Here is a 15,226-nt window from a genome sequence, read left to right as displayed (position 1 = left end):
CCGGTTTATAAGGGCCTTTAGTCCCGGTTCTGGAACCGGGACTAAAGGGTCGTTACTAATGCCCTAGCCCTTTAGTCCCGGTTCTTACACGAACCGGGACTAAAGGCCGTCCACGTGGCCGGTGCGGGGAGCACAGGCAGGAGGGCCTTTGGTCCCGGTTGGTGCCACCAACCGGGACCAATAGGCATCCACGCGTCAGCACCTGGCAGGAGCTGAGGTTTTTGTTTTTTTAAAGGGGGTGGTTTAGGGGTTTTGGGGGGTTAATTTAGGTGTTTCATATATTGTGTTACCTAGCTAATTAATAGAGAGAAGTGTCCTCTCTTATCTCCGTGCTTGGTCGACGCTACGTACTATATACGTATGGAGAGGAGTAGACACGCTAGCTAGTAATCAAATGAAGGAAACAGAAGATCGTCATGAACATATATATGCATACAGAGAGAAGTGATATCGACCACCTCTCCTTCTCCGAGATATTGGTCGAACAACAAGTTCTCGTATATCTATCCGATCGACACTACCGGCTACATATATACAATAATTATCTCTTACAATACAATCTCCTAATTATATTGTAGGAACACAGGGTCCACATAGTATTCTCCGTTTTCAGCGATCACGTGGTCAAGGAAGAATGCCGCCAATTCCTCTTGAATTCCTCGCATACGATCTGGTGCTAGGAGTTCATCCCGCTTCCGAAAAATCTAATTTGAAGAAGGACATATATATATATGAATAAATGAAACTCAACACAAATGATGGTAATAAAATAAAATTATGAATATTATTGCTTACGCACTTCATATTGTTCTTCAGTGTAGCCCCGCTCACAGGTATGGTAGCGGATGGACTCGCAAATGTAGTATCCACAGTAATTATTCCCGGGTTGCTGCCACAACCACTTTACAAGAAATAGAGGTCAATCAAACTGATAAGCAAGCATGCTAAATGGTATTGATCAAACTAGCGCTTGAATCACTAGGAGATGCGCGGAACATGCTACTATAGTACTTACTTTTGGGTGTCTAAATTGCAGCTGGTTCGGCAGTCCCGGGGCTTTTGAGGTGAATTTTCTCCAAACCCTGCCAGACAAAGAAAACAATTACTTGATATCAGGAAATGAACAAAGTTGCTGATATGGTGGATAATGATCGATTTAACTTACTTCTGGAGCATTTGAGTCATGTTCGCATAGTCCTGGGGATCTTTTCGTCTCGAGTCTAAGACGGTTACTACTCCCGGCTCAAGCTTAATCTCTAGGAGAATATAGTGGAAGCTGCGCATGCATGCATAAGTCATCAATTACATTAACATAACCTGGACTAATAAAGGGAAACCGAATATGCAGAATACAGTAACACTCACTTGAAGTTGTAAGGAAAGAGTATTATATCTTTTTTTTGATTTAATACCAACGATTGTAGCAAGTTGGCCTCGACTTCTTTGGGATCATGTTTGACCGTCCATTCATCTATGAGATTTGTGTTAATGAACCCAATATCACCGATTTGTCTTTTCTTCAATTCGGCGATCTTCAATCTGCATAATATAGTGAGGATAAGTATAAATACATGCAATGAAAGAGCTGACCTATATAGAGAGACTTAATGACAGAAGTAGTACTACTTACAGACAGTAGCAAGTGATCGTTGTTTTATCGAGGGACATTAGATTGTAAAACTGGAAGAAATCCTCAAATGGAACATTCAGCAGTTCAATTCCAACGAGGTCATGCTCCGGTTTAACTCTCAGCGTTAAAGTACTCATCCCATCAGACTCTCTGCAGGTTTTCATGTACCAATCATGTAGTCTTCGCATCATCGTGCTTAGAGATTTGACATCTTTGACGAGAGGCTTCCCGTAATGGTATTTGTGTTCGTCCACCTCCATGATTTCATAATGTACATCGTCGGGCAGGTAATCTCCAAGATCGGTATAACCGGGCACCATACCCGGATCATTAGCGACGATGTCTTTTGACACCTTGAGCGGGGGGCACGATTGGTTCTCTTGTTCGCCGAGCTGGGCAATTTTTTTCCCAGCTCGTCGTTCTTTCATCCTTTTATCACTGACAGTACTTCCCGACCGCTCCGCTTCGGCATATGCCTTTGCAAGAACGCGCTCATAGTTGCCTTTTGGCGGAGACTTTGGTGGTTTTGTCAGGGCAGCCAGAGTGCGCTTTGCTTTCACCGGATCTACCTTCTCCTTCGGAGGTGGATGTTTCTTTGCTTTGACCCCTTCAAAGAAGTTCTTCACTTCGGCTCACACGATCTCGCGTTCTCCTCCTCGGTCCTCTCATATGGTAACTTCTCTGGAGTCTTCAGAGAAGGACCGAATCTGTATTGCCTCCCGCCTCTGGCAGCTGTACTGCTAGACGCCGGCAGAGCAGACGGAGCGGCTGCGGCTGTCTTCTTTCCTTGCTTACGAGGCGGAGGAGAAGGACTACGACGCGCCGGAGCAGTCGCAGCGGCGGCGGGTCTCTTTCGCCCTTGCTGACGAGGCGAAGAAGGAGGAGGCTGGCTGCTCTGGCGCGCCGGCGCTGGCGGAGAAGGAGGCGGAGTGCCGCCACGCGCCGGAGAAGGAGGCTGAGTGCCCTGATCACTTGCCGGAGGAGGAGGCGGAGTGCCGCCACGCGCCGGAGAAGGAGGCTGAGTGCCCTGATCACTCGCCGGAGGAGGAGGCGGAGTGCCCTTACTCGCCGGAGCCGTCCTGTTTGGAAGCTTGATGAGCTCCTTCCGCCATAGGCATGGAGTCTTCAGAGCTAAACCCAGCCGAGTCTCCCCTTCACCGGTAGGGTGGTCAAGCTGGAGGTCCTCAAATCCCTCCGTTATTTCATCCACCATCACCCTAGCATATCCTTCAGGAATCGGCCGGCAGTGGTAGGTTGCGCCGGGTTCAGTAGGTAAAACAGAGCCAACAGCCGCCTTGACTTTCAAGTTCTGCCATTCCGCCATAAGGTGGCAATGTTGAGACTCCGTGATAGCACCCACGGGGTAGCTAGGAGTAGCCGCATGCTCCAGCTGAGGCTGCTCGGTGGAAGCCGCGCTGCTTCTACGCTGAGATGGCGGTGTAGCTTCGGGGGCAGTTTCGGCATCTCTATTGCTGTCTCGTTCCTCTAGCACTTGAACCCTTTCATGCAGATGCTGAATTTGGATCTGCTCCACTTTTTTCCTCCTCTCCTGGGTTTTGTAACCGCCCGCATCCGGAAAACCAGCCTTCCACGTAACGGAGCCTGGCGTGCCTCGTGTCCATCCAGGGTGCTCAGGATTCCCGAGGGCCATTGTGAGCTCGTCGTTCTCTCTGTCTGGAACGAACGTCCCTTGCTGCGCTGCATCGATATAGTGCTGAATCTTCTTGACGGGTATTGCAAGTTGCTCGTCTGTTCAACGACACCTCCCTGATACAGGGTCCAAGGTTCCGCCAGCCCCGAAGAACCAAGTCCAGCAACGGTCTGGCCAGTTCATTGTCTGTGGTTCGATCCCTTTACCAAGCAGATCCCTCTCAGACTTGGCCCACTTAGGCCGGGCTTTGAGGTAGCCACCTGACCCCGTGCGATGGTGAAGCTTCTTCTTCGCAACATTCATCTTGTTTGTCGCTGACATCTTCTTACTCTTTTCCGATGTCTTGTGGGCCACAAATGCGGGCCAGTGATCTCTGATCTTTTCATACCGGCCGACGAATTCAGGTGTCTCTTCTTTGTCGACAAACGTTTTCAGCTCATTCTTCCACCTCCTGAATAGGTCTGCCATCTTCTTAAGAGCATGAGACTTGATTAATTGCTCTTTAACTGGCTTCTCCGGATCCTCCTCTGGCGGTAGGGTGAAATTTGCCTTCAGCTCAGTCCAAAGATCATCTTTCTGCATATCATTGACATAAGACACCTCAGGGTCTTCCTTCTTAGGCTTATACCATTGGTGGATGCTGATCGGGATCTTGTCCCTAACTAGAACCCCGCACTGAGCAGCAAATGCATCCTTTGTCCGGATGGGTTCAATCGGTTGGCCGTCGCGCGCGATTGCTGTGATCTCAAACCTTTCATCCGAGCGCAACTTTCTCTTCGGGCCTCGTCTCTTTACCGCAGTTGTGCTCGATCCGGAGGGCTAGAAAAAAGAAGAAAGACGAGTGTTAATTAATATGTGTACATACCAAAACAATGAATGCATCAATTAGCTAGTCAGCACAGGCTTAACTAATATATTTACCTGGCCGGACTCTGTTCGGTCACCGGACCCGTCACCACGGGCTCCTTCTTGCACCAGCATTGGGTCACCGGAGCCATCATAATCATGTCTTTCCTCCTCCACTCTTCGATCACCGCAGCCTGCTTCTTCACCCTGTTCTTCCAGACCATCATTGTCGTTAAGATATGACAAGATATCACCTCCGGCTAAGATTATGTCCCCCAACACATCTTCTGCTTGCTCATCTCGTCCGTGCTCCATTGTTTCTGCAAATATTACAACATGGCAATTATTACACAAACATGACAGCAGGTGGACATATTAGTGCAAACGTAGACCTAGCTTATTCCGGGTTTGGGGTGGCCTAGGCAACGCTTCAAGGGTAGGGGCGCGGCGGGAGGGGGTAGGAGACCGACATCGTTTTTTTTCTAGGGTTTGGGTGTCCTCGAGAGTTTTGGTCAAGCGAGAGGGCCGGGGGGGTGCTCCCGTGGTATAAGTTATCACGGTCGAGAGGGGGTATACATATCGACCGTCCATCATGTCGAAGTTATCTGGGAGGGAGTTATATATATCGACAACGACGACATACATACACGGGAAAATAATGTTATCGGGGAGGGCGTATATATCGACCCCCCCCCACGTGTTGAAGTTATCGGGAGGGGGTTTTATATCGAAAACGACGACATACATGCACGGGAAAATAATGTTATCGAGGAGGGGGTATATCGACCCCCCCTCGTGTTGAAGTTATCGGGAGGGGGTAATATCGACAACGACAACATACGTACACGGGAAAATAATGTTATCGGGGAGGGGGTATATCAACCCCCCCCATGTGTTGAAGTTATCAGGAGGGGGTTATATCAACAACGACGACATATATACACGGGAAAAAATGTTATCGGGGAGGGGGTATATCGACCCCCCTCGTGTTGAAGTTATCCCCCCCTCGTGTTGAAGTTATCGGGAGGGGTATATATCGACGACGACAGACCCGATAAAACATAAGAAAACGAAGAAGAAATAAAAAGAGGAGAGAAGAGGAAAGGAATAGAGGAGAGGATTGAAGAAAAAAAAAGAAGAAAAAAAAGAAGAAAAAAAAGAGGAGAAGAAGAAAGGAATAGAGGAGAAGAAGAAAAAATAGAAAATATTCTATTTTTTCTTCTTCTCCTCTATTCCTTTCTTCTTCTCCTCTTTTTTTTCTTCTTTTTTCCTCTTCTTATTTATATCTCCTCTTCTTCCTCTCCTCTTCTTCTTTCTTTCCTCTTCTTATTTTCTTCTTTCCTATCCTTCTTTTTCTTCTTCTTCCCTTCCTAGCTAGATATATAAACTTTTCTAAAATTGTAACTTTTGCATATATAAAACTTTTCCATGTGGATCATCATTTCTCATATATATCGAATATATATCCATTGTCATATATAAAAACTTTCTATATATGAACAAAAAACTTTCTACGAACAAAAAAACATTTTTGACATATATATATTCATACATTTTGAACATCTACATACATACAATTTTTTTGTTCACATATACATTATAGCCACATACACATATACATCACATATGAACAAAAAAAATTAAACTAATAAAAAAAACAGAGCCAGGGCGGCGGCTCTCACAACGGGGGCGGCTAGGACGATGGCGACGGCTGGGCCGGGGGCGGCGAGGGCGCCGGCGCACGGGGCCGGGACGGGTCGGGGGCGGCGAGGCGGCGCGCGCGAGCAGGGGAGCACGAGGCGGGGCAGCGCGTGGGGGCAGGGCGACGGCGACGAGCACCGGGCGGCGACCCGTCGAGGCAAGGGCGCGGGGCGACGGCGATGAGGAGCGGGCGGCGATGGCGAGCACGGGCAGCCTGGCGGCGTCGGGGGCAACTGGCGAGGTATGTCGAAAATTTCCTAAGTGTGGACTTATATAGCAAATCCTTTAGTCCCGGTTCGGGGCACCAACCGGGACTAAAGGTAGGCATTAGTCCCGGTTGGTGCCACCAACCGGGACCAAAGGCCTCTTTTCAGCAGCCCAAAGGGCGGGAAGCGGCGGCCTTTGGTCCCGGTTGGTGGCACCAACCGGGACTAAAGGGGGGGCATTGGTCCTGGTTGGTGCCACCAACCGGGACCAAAGGCCTCTTGCTGCCCGCGTCGCAGCCAAAAGTTTAGTCCCACCTCGCTAGTTGAGAGGGGCTCGGAGTGGTTTATAAGCCCCGCTGCAGCTGCCCTCTCGAGCTCATCTCAAATGTAGGCTTACGGGCCTAATCTCACACTATGCTGTCTGTTGGCCTATTGGGCCTTCTGCGGGCCTGAATCCTGGCCCAGGTTGGGTTTCTAGTCGTATTCAGGCCGTGGTGGCCCAATAGGTGGCAGTTTTTTAAATTTTTTGCATTATTTATTTTCTTTTGTTTGTTGCTTTATTTTTTAATTCTTTTTGCTTTTAGGTCAGCAAAATTATAAACTTTCTGTTAGTGCCATTAGTTTTAGAAAACATATAAACTTTCTATTAGTGCCATTAGTTCTTTATGAAAATTCTTTTTGCTGTATTTAGTTTTTTTATTTTCTGTTTTGCTATATTTATTTTGTTTTATTTCTACTTACAACAAAAAACTTATTTATTTTATTTTATTTTGTTTCTAATTACTTATTTATTTTACTTTATGATAATTCTTTCTGCTATTAAAGTTTCTATCAAAAAAAGTTCTTTATGAAAATTCTTTTTGCTTTTAATGATTAAAAATAAAAAAGAGGCGCAATGCGCGTTGATTTGCTTCAAGCGTTTCGGAATAGTGTAGACTGCACTGCACATAGCTCGATGCAGTCTACCTTATTCCTCAAGTCTTGAAGCTAAGCAATGTGAGCATTGCGCCTCTTCTTCATCGTCTCTGCACTCAGGGCTTATAAACCGCTCCTAGTGCCTCTCAGCTAGCGAGGTGGGACTAAAAAACTGCTTAGCTAGTAAGAAACTCTAGTACCGGTTCATGCCACGAACAGGTACTAAAGGTGCTCGTGGGGCCACAGCCTCATTAGTACCGGTTCGTGGCACCAACAGGGACCAAAGGGTGGAATTGGTCCCGGTTCGTGCCACCAACCGGGACCAATGGCCTTGCACAGCGGCGTGGTGGTGAGTTTAGTCCCACCTCGCTAGCTAAGAGAGAGCCGCACCTGTTTATAAGGTGCGGTGCGCCTGAGCTGTCGAGCTCCTCTCTAAAGCAGGCTTACGGGCCTAACCTCTCTGCACTCAGGGCTTATAAAGCATTTCAAATGAACTCTGAAAAGGTTGAAAGTTGGCATGGTATCATCATTTCATCCACATAGCATGTGCAAGAAAGTTGAGAGGGTTACGGCAAAAACTAGATGCACTTCTTGTACAAAACGGATAATGGTATCATACTCGTCTATTACAAAGTTGGCATGCTATCATCATAATAGTTGCGGGAGAAAGTCTTCACTTTTTCTTCGCTTGTGTCATTTGCTTATTGCGCCGTAACCATGGATAATCTTCATCGTTTATCAGGATGCTTGGGTCAGCCTTGACTTTGAAGGGAGGAATTTCATGAAACTTTTCATAATCTTCAGACATGTCTGTCTTGCCCTCCACTCCCACAATGTCCCTTTTTCCTGAAAGAACTATGTGCCGCTTTGGCTCATCGTATGATGTATTCGCTGCCTTATCTTTTCTTTTCCTCGGTCTGGTAGACATGTCCTTCACATAGATAACCTGTGCCACATCATTGGCTAGGACGAACGGTTCGTCAGTGTACCCAAGATTGTTCAGATCCACTGTTGTCATTCCGTACTGTGGGTCTACCTGTACCCCGCCTCCTGACAGATTGACCCATTTGCACTTAAACAAAGGGACCTTAAAATCATGTCCGTAGTCAAGTTCCCATATGTCCATTATGTAACCATAATATGTGTCCTTTCCCCTCTCGGTTGCTGCGTCAAAGCGGACACCGCTGTTTTGGTTGGTGCTCTTTTGATCTTGGGCGATCGTGTAAAATGTATTCGCATTTATCTCGTATCCTTTGTAAGTCAATACAGTCGAAGATGGTCCCCTGGACAACGAGTACAACTCATCACAAACAGTGGTGTCACCTCTGAGACGTGTTTCCAACCAACTGCTGAAAGTCCTGATGTGTTCACATGTAATCCAGTCGTCACACTGCTCTGGGTGTTTGGAGCGCAGACTGTTCTTGTGTTCATCGACATACGGGGTCACCAAGGTAGAGTTTTGTAGAACTGTGTAGTGTGCTTCAGACCAAGAATATCCGTCCCTGCATATTATTGAGTTCCCCCCTCCAAGCGTGCCTTTTCCAGTCAGTCTCCCTCATACCGTGATTTAGCGAGACCTATCTTCTCAAGGCCAGGAATGAAGTCAACACAAAACCCAATGACATCCTTGTTGGGAATCGTAGCATAATTTAAAATTTTCCTACGCTCACCAAGATGCATCTATGGAGTCTACTAGCAACGAGGGGAAAGGAGTGCATCTACATACCCTTGTAGATCACGAGCGGAAGCGTTCCAATGAACGTGGATGACGGAGTCGTACTCGCCGTGATCCAAATCACCGATGACCGAGTGCCGAACGGATGGCACCTCCGCGTTCAACACACGTACGATGCAGTGACGTCTCCTCCTTCTTGATCCAGCAAGGGGGAAGGAGAGGTTGATGGAGATCCAGCAGCACGACGGCGTGGTGGTGGATGTAGCGGGTCTCCGGCAGGGCTTCGCCGAGCTTCTGCGAGAGAGAGAGAGGTGTTGCAGGGGAGGAGGGAGGCGCCAAAGGCTTAGATCTTGCTGCCCTCCCTTCCCCCCACTATATATAGGGCCAAGGGAGAGGGGGGGCGCAGCCTTGCCCCTTCCTCCAAGGAAGGGTGCGGCCAGGGGGGGAGTCCTTCCCCCCCAAGGCACCTCGGAGGTGCCTTCCCCCTTTAGGACTCTCCCTTTTTTTCTTATCTCTTGCGCATGGGCCTCTTGGGGCTGGTGCCCTTGGCCCATATAGGCCAAGGCGCACCCCTTACAGCCCATGTGCCCCCCCGGGGCTGGTGGACCCCCTTGGTGGACCCCCGGACCCCTTTTGGCACTCCCGGTACAATACCGATAAAGTGCGAAACTTTTCCGGCGACCAAAATAAGACTTCCCATATATAAATCTTTACCTCCGGACCATTCCGGAACTCCTCGTGACGTCCGGGATCTCATCCGGGACTCCGAACAACTTTCGGGTTTCCGCATACATATCTCTCTACAACCCTAGCGTCACCGGACCTTAAGTGTGTAGACCCTACGGGTTCGGGAGACATGCAGACATGACCGAGACGCCTCTCCGGTCAATAACCAACAGCGGGATCTGGATACCCATGTTGGCTCCCACATGCTCCACGATGATCTCATCAGATGAACCACGGTGTCGAGGATTCAATCAATCCGTATGCAATTCCCTTTGTCAATCGGTATGTTACTTGCCCGAGATTCGATCGTCGGTATCCCAATACCTAGTTCAATCTCGTTACCGGCAAGTCTCTTTACTCGTACCGCAATGCATGATCCCGTGACTAACGCCTTAGTCACATTGAGCTCATTATGATGATGCATTACCGAGTGGGCCCAGAGATACCTCTCCGTCACACGGAGTGACAAATCCCAGTCTCGATCCGTGCCAACCCAACAGACACTTTCGGAGATACCCGTAATGCACCTTTATAGTCACCCAGTTACGTTGTGACGTTTGGCACACCCAAAGCACTCCTACGGTATCCGGGAGTTGCACGATCTCATGGTCTAAGGAAAAGATACTTGACATTGGAAAAGCTCTAGCAAACGAAACTACACGATCTTTTATGCTATGCTTAAGTTGGGTCTTGTCCATCACATCATTCTCCTAATGATGTGATCCCGTTATCAATGACATCCAATGTCCATAGTCAGGAAACCATGACTATCTGTTGATCAACGAGCTAGTCAACTAGAGGCTTACTAGGGACAGGTTGTGGTCTATGTATTCGCACATGTATTACGATTTTCGGACAATACAATTATAGCATGAATAATAGACAATTACCATGAACAAAGAAATATAATAATAACCATTTATTATTGCCTCTAGGGCATATTTCCAACAGTCTCCCACTTGCACTAGAGTCAATAATCTAGTTACATAGTGATGAATCGAACACCCATTGCGTCCTGGTGTTGATCATGTTTTGCCCTAGGGAGAGGTTTAGTCAACGGATCTGCTACATTCAGGTCCGTGTGTACTTTACAAATATCTATGTCTCCATTTTGAACACTTTCACGAATGGAGTTGAAGCGACGCTTGATATGCCTGGTCTTCCTGTGAAACCTGGGCTCCTTCGCAAGGGCAATAGCTCCAGTGTTGTCACAGAAGAGAGTCATCGGGCCCGACGCATTGGGAATCACCCCTAGGTCGGTAATGAACTCCTTCATCCAGACTGCTTCCTGTGCTGCCTCCGAGGCTGCCATGTATTCCGCTTCACATGTAGATCCCGCCACGACGCTCTGCTTGCAACTACACCAGCTTACTGCTCCTCTATTCAAAATATACACGTATCCAGTCTGTGACTTCGAGTCATCCAGATCTGTGTCGAAGCTAGCGTCGACGTAACCCTTTACGACGAGTTCTTCGTCACCTCCATAAACGAGAAACATATCCTTAGTCCTTTTCAGGTACTTCAGGATATTCTTGACCGCTGTCCAGTGTTCCTTGCCGGGATTACTTTGGTACCTTCCTACCAAACTTACGGCAAGGTTTACATCAGGTCTGGTACACAGCATGGCATACATAATAGACCCTATGGCCGAGGCATAGGGGATGACACTCATCTCTTCTATATCTTCTGCCGTGGTCGGGCATTGAGCCGTGCTCAATTGCACACCTTGCAATACAGGCAAGAACCCCTTCTTGGACTGATCCATACTGAACTTCTTCAATATCTTGTCAAGGTATGTACTCTGTGAAAGACCAATGAGGCGTCTTGATCTATCTCTATAGATCTTGATGCCTAATATATAAGCAGCTTCTCCAAGGTCCTTCATTGAAAAACACTTATTCAAACAGGCCTTTATACTTTCCAAGAATTCTATATAATTTCCCATCAATAATATGTCATCCACATATAATATGAGAAATGCTACAGAGCTCCCACTCACTTTCTTGTAAACACAGGCTTCTCCATAAGTCTGTGTGAACCCAAACGCTTTGATCATCTCATTAAAGCGAATGTTCCAACTCCGAGATGCTTGCACCAGCCCATAGATTGAGCGCTGGAGCTTGCACACTTTGTTAGCATTCTTAGGATCGACAAAACCTTCCGGCTGCATCATATACAACTCTTCCTTAAGGAAGCCGTTAAGGAATGCCGTTTTGACGTCCATCTGCCATATCTCATAATCATAGTATGCGGCAATTGCTAACATGATTCGGACGGACTTCAGCTTCGCTACGGGTGAGAAAGTCTCATCGTAGTCAACCCCTTGAACTTGTCGATAACCCTTAGCAACAAGTCGAGCTTTGTAGATGGTCACATTACCATCCGCGTCCGTCTTCTTCTTAAAGATCCATTTGTTTTCTATGGCTCGCCGCTCATCGGGCAAGTCAGTCAAAGTCCATACTTTGTTTTCATACATGGATTCTATCTTGGATTTCATGGCTTCTAGCCATTTGTCGGAATCCGGGCCCGCCATCGCTTCTTCATAGTTCGAAGGTTCACCGTTGTCTAACAACATGATTTCCAGGACAGGGTTGCCGTACCACTCTGGTGCGGAACGTGTCCTTGTGGACCTACGAAGTTCAGTGGCAACTTGATCCGAAGCTTCGTGATCATCATCATTAACTTCCTCTCCAGTCGGTGTAGGCACCACAGGAACACTTTCCCGCGCTGCGCTACTTTCCGGTTCGGAAGGGGTGACTATCACCTCAGCAAGTTCCACTTTCCTCCCACTCAATTCTTTCGAGAGAAACTCCTTCTCCAGAAAGGACCCGTTCTTGGCAACGAAGATCTTGCCTTCGGATCTGAGGTAGAAGGTATACCCAATAGTTTCCTTAGGGTATCCTATGAAGACGCATTTTTCCGATTTGGGTTCGAGCTTTTCAGGTTGAAGTTTCTTGACATAAGCATCGCATCCCCAAACTTTTAGAAACGACAGCTTAGGTTTCTTCCCAAACCATAATTCATACGGTCGTCTCGACGGATTTCGACGGGGCCCTATTTAAAGTGAATGCGGCAGTCTCTAAAGCATAGACCCAAAATGAGAGCGGTAGATCGGTAAGAGACTTCATAGATCGCACCATATCCAATAGAGTGCGATTACGACGTTCAGACACACCATTTCTCTGAGGTGTTCCAGGCGGCGTGAGTTGTGAAACTATTCCACATTTCCTTAAGTGTGCACCAAACTCGTGACTTAAATATTCTCCACCACGATCTGATCGTAGGAATTTTATTCTCCTGTCACGTTGATTCTCAACCTCACTCTGAAATTCCTTGAACTTTTCAAAGGTTTCAGACTTGTGTTTCATTAGGTAGACATATCCATATCTACTTAAATCATCAGTGAGAGTGAGAACATAACGATATCCTCCGCGAGCCTGAACACTCATTGGACCACACACATCGGTATGTATGATTTCCAATAAGTTGGTTGCTCGCTCCATTGTTCTGGAGAACGGAGTCTTGGTCATCTTACCCATGAGGCATGGTTCACACGTGTCAAATGATTCGTAATCAAGAGACTCCAAAAGTCCATCTGCATGGAGCTTCTTCATGCGCTTGACACCAATGTGACCAAGGCGGCAGTGCCACAAGTATGTGGGACTATCGTTATCAACTTTACATCTTTTGGTATTCACACTATGAACATGTGTAACATCACGTTCGAGATTCATCAAAAATAAACCATTGACCAGCGGGGCATGACCATAAAACATCTCTCTCAAATAAATAGAACAACCATTATTCTCGGATTTAAATGAGTAGGCATCTCGAATTAAACGAGATCCAGACACAATGTTCATGCTCAAAGCTGGCACTAAATAACAATTATTGAGGTTTAAAACTAATCCCGTGGGTAGATGCAGAGGTAGCGTGCCGACGGCGATCACATCGACCTTGGAACCATTCCCGACGCGCATCGTCACCTCGTCCTTTGCCAGTCTCCGTTTATTCCGTAGTTCCTGTTTTGAGTTACAAATATGAGCAACCGCACCGGTATCAAATACCCAGGAGCTACTACGAGTACTGGTAAGGTACACATCAATTACTTGTATATCACATATACCTTGGGTGTTGCCGGCCTTCTTCTTGTCCGCTAAATATTTGGGGCAGTTCCGCTTCCAGTGACCACTTCCCTTGCAATAAAAGCACTCAGTTCCGGGCTTGGGTCCATTCTTTGACTTCTTCCCAGTAACTGGTTTACCGGGCGCGGCAACTCCCTTGCCGTCCTTCTTGAAGTTCTTCTTACCCTTGCCCTTCTTGAACTTGGTGGTTTTATTCACCATCAACACTTGATGTTCTTTTCTGATCTCCCCTTCCGCTGATTTCAGCATTGAATATACCTCGGGAATGGTCTTTTCCATCCCCTGCATATTGTAGTTCATCACAAAGCTCTTGTAGCTTGGTGGAAGCGACTGGAGGATTCTGTCAATGACCGCGTCATCCGGGAGATTAACTCCTAGCTGAGACAAGCGGTTATGCAACCCAGACATTCTGAGTATGTGCTCACTAACAGAACTGTTATCCTATCTTCTCAAGGCCAGGAATGAAGTCAACACAAAACCCAATGACATCCTCTGTTTGATGGCCCATGGAGATGCTTCCTTCTGGCCTAGCGCGGTTACGGACATATTTCTTTAGGACTCCCATGAACCTCTCAAAGGGGAACATATTGTGTAGAAATACGGGCCCCAGAATGACAATCTCGTCGACTAGATGAACTAGGATGTGCGTCATGATATTGAAGAAGGATGGTGGGAACACCAGCTCGAAACTGACAAGACATTGCGCCACATCACTCCTTAGCCTTGGTATGATTTCTGGATCGATCACCTTCTGAGAGATTGCATTGAGGAATGCACATAGCTTCACAATGGCTAATCGGACGTTTTCCGGTAGAAGCCCCCTCAATGCAACCGGAAGCAGTTGCGTCATAATCACGTGGCAGTCATGAGACTTTAGGTTCTGGAACTTTTTCTCTGGCATATTTATTATTCCCTTTATATTCGACGAGAAGCCATTCGGGACCTTCATACTGAGCAGGCATTCAAAGAAGATTTCTTTCTCTTCTTTCGTAAGAGCGTAGCTGGCAGGACCTTCATACTGCTTCGGAGGCATGTCATCTTTTTCGTGCAAACGTTGCAGGTCCTCCCGTGCCTCACGTGTATCTTTTGTCTTCCCATACACGCCCAAGAAGTCTAGCAGGTTCACGCAAAGGTTCTTCGTCACGTGCATCACGTCGATTGAAGAGCGGACCTCTAGCTCTTTCCAGTAGGGTAGGTCCCAAAATATAGATTTCTTCTTCCACATGGGTGCGTGTCCCTCAGCGTCATTCGGAACAGCTAGTCCGCCGGGACCCTTTCCAAAGATTACGTGTAAATCATTGACCATAGCAAGTACGTGATCACCGGTATGCATGGCGGGCTTCTTCCGGTGATCTGCCTCGCCTTTGAAATGCTTGCCTTTCTTTCGACATTGATGGTTGGTCGGAAGAAATCGACGATGGCCCAGGTACACATTCTTCCTGCTTTTGTCCAGGTATATAATTTCAGTGTCATCTAAACAGTGCGTGCATGCGTGGTATCCCTTGTTTGTCTGTCCTGAAAGGTTACTGAGAGCGGGCCAATCGTTGATGGTTACAAACAGCAACGCGTGCAGGTTAAATTCCTCCTGTTTGTGCTCATCCCACGTACGTACACCGTTTCCAGTCCACAGTTGTAAAAGTTCTTCAACTAATGGCCTTAGGTACACATCAATGTTGTTGCCGGGTTGCTTAGGGCCTTGGATGAGAACTGGCATCATAATGAACTTCCGCT

The sequence above is a fragment of the Aegilops tauschii genome, chromosome 7, assembly GCF_002575655.3.
Source record: "Aegilops tauschii subsp. strangulata cultivar AL8/78 chromosome 7, Aet v6.0, whole genome shotgun sequence".
In the NCBI taxonomy this organism is placed as follows: Eukaryota; Viridiplantae; Streptophyta; class Magnoliopsida; order Poales; family Poaceae; genus Aegilops; species Aegilops tauschii.
Note: the sequence above shows the minus strand (reverse complement) of the source record.